Source organism: Tenrec ecaudatus, chromosome 3 (genome assembly GCF_050624435.1).
Source record: "Tenrec ecaudatus isolate mTenEca1 chromosome 3, mTenEca1.hap1, whole genome shotgun sequence".
In the NCBI taxonomy this organism is placed as follows: Eukaryota; Metazoa; Chordata; class Mammalia; order Afrosoricida; family Tenrecidae; genus Tenrec; species Tenrec ecaudatus.
In genome coordinates, this window is record NC_134532.1 from 164481084 (window position 1) to 164492460 (window position 11377).

The 11377-nt window shown below is 37.8% G+C and overlaps 1 non-coding gene and 1 pseudogene across 1 annotated transcript; both read left to right on the forward strand.

The window, feature by feature from the left end:
* Nucleotides 1-2391: 2391 nt before the first annotated feature.
* Nucleotides 2392-3624, forward strand: LOC142442441 (large ribosomal subunit protein uL4 pseudogene; annotated as a pseudogene).
* A 7222-nt stretch (nucleotides 3625-10846) lies between these two features.
* LOC142443829 (U1 spliceosomal RNA) lies at nucleotides 10847-11010 on the forward strand. The gene has a single exon (XR_012783573.1). It is a non-coding gene; the product is annotated as a U1 spliceosomal RNA (small nuclear RNA).
* The last annotated feature ends 367 nt before the right edge of the window (nucleotides 11011-11377 follow it).

The window sequence follows — 11377 nt, forward strand, 5'->3', positions numbered from 1 at the left end:
TTTAGATGTGTTTTGAGAGAAGAACAAAATCCTCCACCTCATGGACTGATACCACAATAGGCACGACCAGTAAAACATATTATGTCAGGAGAGCTTAAGAAAACAAACAAACACCAAGGCATTCTGGGAAGATCGATATGAGAGTTTAAGATTGAAGCTGAAATAAAATGTCGGATTTCATATGACAATGTGGTGGAGGCTATTGGTATCTGGCAGAGGAAAGGGAACATGAAAAACATATGCGTTAAAGATCTGATTATGTTGTAAAAAGAGAAAAAGCCCAGGTGAGCTGGAGCAGAGCAACAGAAGAGTGAAGGACAGTTCATAAATTGAGAAAGAGCGATAAGAAGTGGATAACGCAGGTCTTTGAGGGGAAAAACATAAAGATTTTATTTTAATGGGAAACCACCAGAGTTTAACACTATAGATTTAAATTATCTAACTTATATTTTATAAATTATCCCCTGTGGCAATAGATTAAGTACGCATATGCTAACTGAAAACTTGGCAGTACAAATAATCCCACAAATAAACCCAGCAACTGAGGGAAGAAATATGGAGATAGCAATCAATCTCTCTAAAATGTGAATGTGGCCGAGAAACCTCACTGGGGTCCTTTCACTCTGTCATATGGGATTGCTATGATTTGAATTCACCTTGGTGGCATCAAACAAGATGGTTACGTTTTATAAGATCATCCTAATTGAAGGACGAAGACTAGATTGGGAGGACGAAAGAGCAGAACCGGAGGCCACTTAGGAGGCTGTGGTAGACTGGAGGCTGTGGTAAACTGGAGGCTGTGGTAGACTGGAGGCTGTGGTAGACTGGAGGCTGTGGTAGACTGGAGGCTGTGGTAGACTGGAGGCTGTGGTAGACTGGAGGCTGTGGTAGACTGGAGGCTGTGGTAGACTGGAGGCTGTGGCAGCCTATTGCCAATACAGTACCTACAATTATTTGTTAACAGATCAAGTCAGATCCAATCCTTCTCTGCTCATTAGCTTTAGATAGCATCTCATTTTGCTTAGAGTAAAAGATAAAACCTTTGCAATACAATTGCAAATCTTGTATAATCTTGCCACATGATTTCTCTGAAACTAGGCTCTGGCCCGGCATTTTTGTCCATTATCCACTCATCAATATGGAAACCTTGATATCCCTTTAATTAGCTGAGCATATGCAATCTAAGATAGATAGATGGATGGAGGATGTATTGATGGTTGGGTAGATGGATGGATGGATAAACAGATGGTAGATAAGAAAATATATGTTGATTAATTGATTGATAATTGTTGGCAAATTGAATCCACATGTTGAATTTAGCAACCAAAATCATCGCAAGGTCTTGCATTAGCCTTGAAAGCATTATGTATGCATCATTTCTAGGGACTGGGTGTTGAGCATTGTCACCCCATGTCTTCCTTACTCTCCTTGACCCTATGCTTCACTAGACATTATGTTCTCTTCTAGGGATTGCAAACTTTTGGAAGTATATCTTCAGAACTTTTTCCTAATCTGATTTAATCTGGAAGTTTTTCTAATATCTGTGTATTTTATTGGGATTTGAAATACTCAGGGCAAACCCCAAGTGAACTGCCACATTGCAAAAAAATCAACAAGATTGGTAGTCTTTAGGCTGAGGGTCTTGGAAATTAACCATTTCTTCTGAATACAGTTTTCATCTTCAAAATATCTACATGATTATTAACTCTTCTAGCAAACATTTTGGAAGTGTTATTTTTCCAACAAATCATTCCTAACCTTAAAAATCAGAAATTTAAGTTAAAAATTGAGAATTTATTCTCTTTGTGGTCTAGTTAACTTTCTCTATCTTTTTTGTGCCTTTATGTTGCCTACTTTCCTAAAAATTTATTATTAGTTATTTTGATTTGTCATTTATTGCATACATAGTCTAGTTAGTTTAAAATTCCTTAAGATGGATGATTTATTCTATGAGCTACTTCAGGTACCCAATAGAGTCTTTGGCTTATGTACTGATGAAATCTGTTGAACAAAAAATACATGAACGAAATGAGTAAGAAATTATGATATATCAGAGTTTATGAAAGGGACACAGCTGTACTCAGTGAGACTAATTTTGAACTCCTAACCTGTAGCTAGGTAACATTTATATTGCTTTAATTCACTAAATGCAGTAACTTGTCACAACATTAATAGAAAACTAATGCAAATAATATTAACTATTAAGTATGCCATGGACTGACAAGAGAATAAGAAAATCTGTTTTTAAAGATGTACAACCAGAATGCTCCTAAGAAGCAAAGATGGGGATATTTTGCGACTTGTGTTAGGCTAGTTAACTAGAGAAACAAATCCTGTGACACTCATAAATGTGTAAGAAAGAGATGTAGAGCGTGCCCTTCTCTCTTCACCATGGCGTGTGCTCGTCCACCGATATCAGTGTACTCTGAAAAGAGTGAATCATCTGGTAAAAATGTTACTTTGCCAGCTGTGTTCAAGGCTCCCATCCGCCCGGATATCGTGAATTTTGTTCACACTAACCTGCGCAAGAATAACAGGCAGCCTAAGCTCTCAGCGAATTGGCAGATCGTCAGACCAGTGCTGAGTCTTGGGGCACTGGCCGAACCGTGGCGAGAATTCCTGGAGTCCGGGGTGGTGGGACCCACCGCTCTGGCCAAGGTGCTTTTGGAAATATGTGTCGTGGAGGTCGCATGTTTGCACCAACCAAAACCTGGCGCCGTTGGCATCGGAGCGTAAACACAACTCAGAAGCGCTGTGCCATCTGTTGGGCCCTGGCTGCCTCTGCCTTGCCCGCCCTCGTCATGTGTAAAGGTCATCGGATTGAGGAAGTTCCTGAACTTCCTTTGGTGGTCGAAGACAAAGTAGAAAGCTACAAGAAGACCAAAGAGGCAGTTTTGCTTCTTAAGAAACGTAAGGCCTGGAATGATATCAAAAAGGTCTATGCGTCCCAGAGAATGAGAGCGGCCAAGGGCAAAGTGAGGAACCATCAGCGGATCCAGCGCAGGTGACCATGCATCATCCACAACGAAGACAATGGTATCATCAAGGCCTTCAGGAACATCCCTGGAATTACTCTGCTCAATGTCAGCAAATGGAACGTTTTGAAAGTTGCTCCTGGTGGGCACGTGAGGCGTTTTGCATTTGGACTGAAGGTGCCTTTCGCAAGTTGGATGAGCTGTGTGGCACCTGAAGAGCAACTGTAACTTCCCCATGCACAAGATGATCGACACAGACCTTAGCAGAATCTTGAAAAGCCCTGAGACTCAAAGAGCCCTCTGAGCACCACGCGAGAAGATTCATCGCAGAGTCCTGAAGAAGAACCCACTGTAAAACCCGAGCATTATGTTGAAGCCCAATCCCTATGCAAAGACCACGCGCAGGAACACCATTCTCCGGCAAGCCCGCGATCACAAGCTCAGAGTGGCTAAGGCGGAAGCAGCATTAGAGGTCAAATCTGTTGAGAAGGGAACTCCCAGCAAGAAGCCCCTGGTGGGGAAGAAAGGAGGCAAGAAAGCAGCCATGGCGAAGAAGCCGGGAAAGCCTGTGGCATGAAAGAAGGCTGCAGCTAGCAAGAAGCCCGCTGCTGAGAAGCAGCAGCCGGGAGAAAAGAAGCCAGCTGCGTAAACGCTTCCATGAGATGCCCTCGGCAGTTGTCTTTTGGACCGCTTATTCTGAATAAAGACCTGTTTGAAACAGCAGTGGGAGATACAAAAAAGAAGAAGAAAGAGATGTACATAAATAAATAATTATATATCAAGAAAACATCCCAATCCAATTCAACTCACGTCCGTAAGTTCAATACTAGTGCCAAAGTCCCCTTCAGACTCACGAAGTCACAAGCAACGATGCAGACTGCAGGAAAATCACAGGTTGGTGATAGAAAGTAGTGTGGATCCGGCGGCGGTGGGCATCTGGCAGGGCTCTGGCAGTGCAAAGGGGTGCCAGCAGGAAGGTGAGCGTAGAGAAAGAAGGGGAAGCTCCCAAGGTCCTACTTATGAGAAGGCCCCACCTACAAGGTGGGCTCATCAGGTTGTAACCTGATTGACAGGTTGACTTAACCCCAACACTTTTTATTTATCTTCCAGTTGACATGGAATTATGTAACTACCACACCACTCATTCTTGAGGTATAGTTCCTAAAGACATCATGCTTACCAAAGAAGAGGCTCAATAAGAAAGACATACAAAGAGGATGGTCCCCAAGAAGATGGATTGGCATAGTAGCTGCAGATAGGCTCAGACATAGCAACTATTTTGAGTACGCTCCAGGCCTGGGCAGAGTTTGGTGTGTTGTGTGTAGAGAGAAACTGTGTGTAGGAAGCAGCTTAACTGCACCTAACAGAAAAGGCACTAACCGCGGGTGCTGGGATTCTGGGACAAATCTCATCTCGGCTACTGAGGGCAATTAAACCATTTTTATATATTGATATATTTGCTCTGCTTGTTTGCTGAGGGATTTTAAAATATATATTAAATTAAGGATACTTGAGTGCAGAGTAGGTTCAGCTTTGCGTTGTTAATCAAAAGGTTGACAGTTTGAAGTCACCAGCCATTCTGAGGGAGAAAAATGAATCATTCTGCATCTATAAAGATTTAGAGTTTCAAAAGTTCATAAGGCATCTCTGCTTAGCCCTAGAATCACGGCAAGTTGCAATTAACTTGGTGGCAGCATGCTTGCATTTCATCAGTCTGTAGTTTTCTCTGTGATATCTTTGTGTGATTTTGGGATTAGAAAAATACTGGCCTCAAAGGATGAGTTAAGAGTCTTTCTCTTTTAATTTTCGTGAGAGTTTGAGAAAGATTTCTCTTTAAATTTTTGGTGGAATTAATCAGTTAAGTCATCTGGGCTTGGGAGTTTATTTCAGGAAGTCTAATTCTTAATTAAATATCTTTACTTCAATCACATGAAAGCAATCGAGTAATACTTTGCTAAATAATTGGTAACCATAGACTACTAAAGTGACATACAAACTAACCAAAACCTTATCCCACATCTACATTGTCAGTCATTGTTTTTTCACAAGTCTCAAATGCTCTGTTCATTTTATTCTTCTTATTTTTGTTCTACATGGTGAGTCATTTCCACTGACTTATTGTCTTTTTAGCACTGTCATGATAGAAATACTAAAAGTTGGTGACTTTAAGAAAAAAACTTTAAAAAAAAGAAAAAAGAAAACGTTATTCTCTCACAGTTTAGAAATCTAGAAGCCCAAATTCAAGGCACCAACTGTGGTAGCACCCTTTCTCTGTTGACTTTGAGAGAAGCTGTTTCCTTTCAGTATCTGAGCCAAGAATTCTTTTGGAGAGCTCCATGTGTCTGAATATCAATCCTCCCTGGGTCTAGGGGTTTCTTAATGCTAAAACCCCAAAGGATGTGACCCTGCCAAGTTCTTGTATCTTGTGGTGGTCAGGAGCCCAATCTCTGCACGTCTGCTTAATATATTTTATATCAAAGGAAAATGACTTGAAATACAGCCTAATCCTCTATTATTAAAAATTCCTCAAATTTTACCTCATTAACTTCATTGGGGTTAGAATTTGGAATAATTATATCAGATCACAAAAAAAGAAGGATAGCTAAGTAATTATAAGGATCATGTTTAATTCATAACCTATATAAAACATCACCAATACTTTCTTCTGATAGATCAACTCTGTGGTTAAGCATCTCTCATATAATATTTGGAAACGTATAAAATCAGATATTTGCTACCTAAGAGTTTTTAGAATACACAAAGTCACTTTACCAAAAAAAAGTAATCCATTTTCACCCAATTCAAGAATTATCATATAATCCAGGGCCCATGGTAATGAAGAAAGAAGTTTAAGCTACACTGAAAGCATTAACCAAAAACATGGCTCCAAGAATGGATGAACTACTAATAGAAATTTTTCAACAAGGTGATGAAACACTGGAAGCACTCACTCATTCCAGGAAATTGGAAGACAGCTATTTGGCCAACTGACAGGAAGAGAAACATATTTGTACATATTTCATAGAAAAGTGATCCAACAGGATGCTAAAATTATAGAACAATATCATTGATATCACATGTAAGTAAAATGTTTATGAAATTAAGCTTGCCAGTTAAAATCCCAAGCCCCTTTGCAGGAGAAAAATGAGGTTTTCTAGTCCCATAAAAAGTTGTAGTCCTGGAAACACAGAGAGGCAGTTCCACTCTGATCTACAGGGATGCTATAGTCAGAGTCAGAACCAACACAATGAGTTTTGTTTTCTGGAAAGTTTACAACATATTGTAACATAATTTCTTTGAGTTTAATCTAAAAAGCATGTTTGGCATGCAGTTATTGAAGTCTCTGCTCTGTTAGTTTAGTGTTGAGCTAGTGATTAGGCAGAGATTTCCTGAATTCCATGGGAAATATATTTCCTAGTCTTTCATCACAGTCTTCCCTTTGACATACTAATTGCAAGAAATTCTAGAAAGCAATGAAGTTCAGTTATGGTCAATTAATGTGGCCCTTCAAACCATGGGTCTTTATATGATATATTATGGTTCTGCACTTTCTATACCTGTGGGCATGGTCCCATTTTGAAGAACATGCTCAAACATGCTGATTGACACAAGTGGGGTGGAATTGAGACCTAACTTTGGTGGATGATGTGAGCTGTCACGCCCTTTGTTAAGACCTCTCCTTAATGGAGAGTAGGAACTAGACCACGACCTTTGTTTCCTTGAGGACAGGCATGCTTTTACCTTGGTAAAGGGTGTGATTTTAGCCGCCCTTATTGATGGGGCTTAAAAACCTGGTGCTAACACACAGCAATTCATCTGAAAGCCAGACCTCCACCCTGAGTTTTGGTGGAAGGACCGTGACCTGCTTTGGGTTTTGAACAGTTTTGTCTATTGGCTCTGGACCCTGCACTTGCCTCACCACTGCCTGACCTGTGGATTTGGGACTGAGCAGCACCCCCCATTACATAAGTCAATTCCTCAGAGTTTTGTCAATTGCTATGGCAAGCTACAGTGATTCACAGAACCAAAGAATGTGGGAAAATGTACTTAAGAGAGGAGTAGGGAGAAAACACCGATGAATAATATCTCAAGATGGTTAGACATTTAGGGCCTCATTCGTCTCCTACACCTTGGGATTAACTCTATTTAAAAAAAAAAACTATTCCCACGAAATAATGATTTATTGCAAAACAAAATAGCAATGTCACAAGAAAAACAAAAATGATTGCTTGTTAATCCTTCAATTTAGCTCAGAAAGTCTTATTCCTCCCTGGTATGTCATTTGTTTCTTCCTGAGTTGGTCTAGTCTAAATATCCTTTCTTTATCTGTAAATGTTTAACTCATTTGTTTTTTTGCCATAGATTCTGATAATAAAACTCCCTCCCTCATTGTCCTTAGCTAGAACTTCTTCTACATAATGTGCATTCTTATCTTCCTTTGAATCCTGCTTCAATTTCCCTGTGAGACAAGTAACATTCTCATCTTGATTTCTATATTGCCTTCCTATGTAAATTTACCTCCAATACAATGAAACACCTGTATATAACTTCTGACTCTCAAAAACCTAACTATTCATAGCATACTGCTGATTGGAAAGCTTACTGATAACATAAAGAGCCCATTAGCATACACACTGTGCCCCAGGTATTACACCGCACCCAGACAAAAGTATTTTTAAAGGGTATTTTTAAAATAGTACAAGGGTCTGTGTCTGCTGGCACTGCTGTGTCAGACTTCACAGCTCATACCCCCACCTCTTTTTTGTTCCCCAATAGTCCTTATGAAGAATGATTCATCTTAAACTAGAAGGAAACCTGAAGTTGCACATCTCAATAGAAAGCAATTCAACTTTTTAAGTAATATCATGTATTTTTTTTGTTACTTGGAAGCATGTCCAGCATCAGTAATGCCACTGCTTATGGATTCTATGGTGTCATTCAAGGACTTAAGACTTGCACTATCTATGATGAACAGTATACAAGGGGATTAAGGCTACTTTTTATTTTATATTTTTAATGCAATGCACTATTTCATATGTAGAGATATAGTGTCACAAGATATCTTAAGTAGGTAGTTTCAATACTTGAGATCTTGACAACAGCAAAAGCAAGTAGCTACAAAATTTTATATTTGTATAGTACATATTACAATTAATTTTATACAATTATGATATAATAGTGCATAGTTATAATTATGTTCTATCCATTTCAAATGTTATTATGTATGGTCTTAACTCTGTATGAATACAGTTTGATAAATTTGAACCTTTTATAATGTCTTTTGGATATTTATGATAGTAAATGATAAAAATGTATGATACATGTTTTATGCATTCGTGCTTTAACTTTTGTTAATTTTTCCAGTATTTCTAGTCTTCATGGTTCATCAATAAATTTTTCCGAATTGATACAAGTAGCCATCACTCTTCTAAATTTTAAAGCCCCATGTACAAATGAAACCACACAGTTTAGATCCTTGTTGTTCATGGGCTAGCTGTTTATACCTTACATTTTTGTATTTCTTGTGCCAATACAGTGACTTATATAAATATTTGATATATGTCTGAGGAGAAATTTCTCTTTTGTACATGAGTAAAGTGAAAGATTTGTCTAAAGTCTCATAGTATCTTCAATGCTCAGAAATTCATTATTATGGTTGTTGCTATTAATTGCAATTAATCAGATCCATCTTATGGTGAACATATTTACACAGATGTTATTGTTGTTGTTATTACTGAATATAATTAAGTTGGCTTCAAATCATAAAGGTCTTTATATAGCAAACAAAAAGCTTCCAGATCCTATAGAATCATTCATTTTCTAGCCCCTTGTTAGTTATGTGTCAATAGATTCCATTGAGTGTCTCCACCTTTCATGTTGTCCCTGTGCTTTGATCCCATCTGAGGACATGTCCAAACTAAATGAGATGAAAACTCACCATCATTGTCTCTAAGGAATATTTTGACTGTACTTTTGTAAAAATAGATTTGTTCATTTTGATTTTGATTTGCTTTTGTTTTTTTATTTTAAGTGTTGAATTAGTTTTGATTCATAGCTACTCTCAATAAACAGATGAGTCTGAGCGTGTTCTATATCTATCTCTGTGTCTGTGTCTATATACATGTATATTTTTGTCTATCAAGTAATTAGTCTTCTTTGTGCTCCCCGAACTGTGTTTATTTCATTGCTTTTACATGCTAGCAACGGTTAATTCAGGATCTTTTTTTCACTTCTGCAATTCATGTATTGAGATGTTTATTGAGAAGTACTCGTGATTTAAGTTCCTATGACAACCATTTCCTAGGATGTGATTGGTCTCAACAACTGAGAAAAGTAAAGATTTCTGGTTGAGGGGTGGGGAAAGCATAACAAAAAATAAAACCATTACACAGTTGACAATTATGGGCAATTTAGTAACTTTATGTAAAAGACACTCATTAACCAAATGTTGGTGTTCCATATTTAAAAGTCACAAAGAAAATGAGAAAAACAATGATTGTTAAGAGTTTATGTCGATTGCTCAGCCGTGACAGCACAGATTGACTAAGGATTCTACACCGTGGTTGAAAATTATTTTACAAAACAGTTATCTTCACCCAAAGTTAATTCAGTGCTTATTTTAACCTTGATTTTATTGTGCTTAACTAATTATCTGACTAAAATTAGATGAAAAATATAAATTAATAGTGATTTAAGAAAAAACACATATATGTGATCACTGTTCTCTACAGACTGATACTGATTCTATGAATCTCAAATAATCTTTTCTTTATTATTTTATGGTAAACAAAACTGTGGTGTACAGTGAGACAGCACACTATACTGTGGTGAGACAACCGTGAATCCTTCTGACTTGTACTGGTCCTAAGTACAACAAAACGAAATACTTCCTTGTCCTACATCATTTCCCAGCCTTTGTCCTGTTTGCACCCAGGGGCTTCTTTATGCGACTCAAGATAACATCACTATAGTGTACAATTTCGCGAACAAAATGACTGATCAGGGAAGACTGTGCCTTGGAATTAGCACTTAAGCCTTGACATTTTCCTTAGTAGTTTTCAAAGAAATTATTCTTGTTTACTATTAATATTTTAAGATAATAATTCAGAACTACCAGAAATGTTTTAAAAAAAACAATTAAAATCATGAAAAGTATATCAAAATCACAGATGTAAACAGAAACAAGTTGCATTTCCTTATAGTCTGATGTAACCCAATGCTCTGCCTTTATTCTATTAGCTGCCCAGTGTCCTTCACATAAACCTTTTTGTTTGTGTTTTAAACTGGTTTCTCACAGACCATATCACATAGAGTTGCTATCACTTGAAATTGAAAGAGTATTGAATGGTATAATTGATATCCTACTGAGACATTCTTAAAACTCTAAGATCGTATGTCACTAGAAACCCAGTTCTCTTCCGATATTCAATAACTATTAAAGAGTTACTAATTAAAAGCAACTCTCCTTGATTGTGTTTGTCACTACTGTTATTGTCTGTCCTATGTTTAATGATTCAAGCATAATAACCATGTTAAAAACTACTTGTAAAAATGAAAATGGTGAAAGTATATGATTGAGGAGAATAATTTCCTGCCTTATTCATCTCCTTTAATTCATGTAAAATATTTTATGAGATTAAACTTCATTGAAACAATAAAGTTAAATATGATATTAATCATAAACTAATCTTTATGAGAAGACAGGATGTGCCTGTGTTGTTTAACACTGTAAAATGTGAAATAGGCCTGTTGGCATTTCTAGAACATATGAATGATGATTTTGAGTCTACTAATTGCTTTCTTGTGATTCTAAGCTACTTAACTATCTTCTCTAACATTCCTATATCTCGTATAAAATATTGTATGCAGATATGCTTACCTGGCAGGTGAGACACGATGATCACGAAGGTGGTTTTCCCAGGGCAAGGCTCATCCATTGCACTCCGAATGTGCTGACCCCTGCGATTTCCCCAAATGTGGGAAACTTGACTTCATAATGTGTGGTAGCAGGGGACTGCATTCACGCTCTCCCATGATTTAAAAAACTGTATGTAGAATAATAACTGAAAGGCTAAAGCTGTGTTGTTAGGTGGAGTTGAGTCATGGGCACTCTATTCACACACAGAAAAGAAACACTGCTTAGCCCTGCGCCATTCTCACTACTGTTTGAGCACATGGCTGAAGCCACACTGTCCATCTACTTTCTGGAAGGGCTTCCTCTATTTCTTCGACCATCTAAATGCTCTCATGCACATTGTGCTTCTGTCACCATGGCCATATTTTGAGCCAACTATTGAGCATCGATTTTGGTCCAGCTTCTATATTCCCATAAGTTGTTGTTGTTAGGTGCCATGAAGTCATTCCAAACCATAGTGAACCCACTCACAACAGAACACACACAC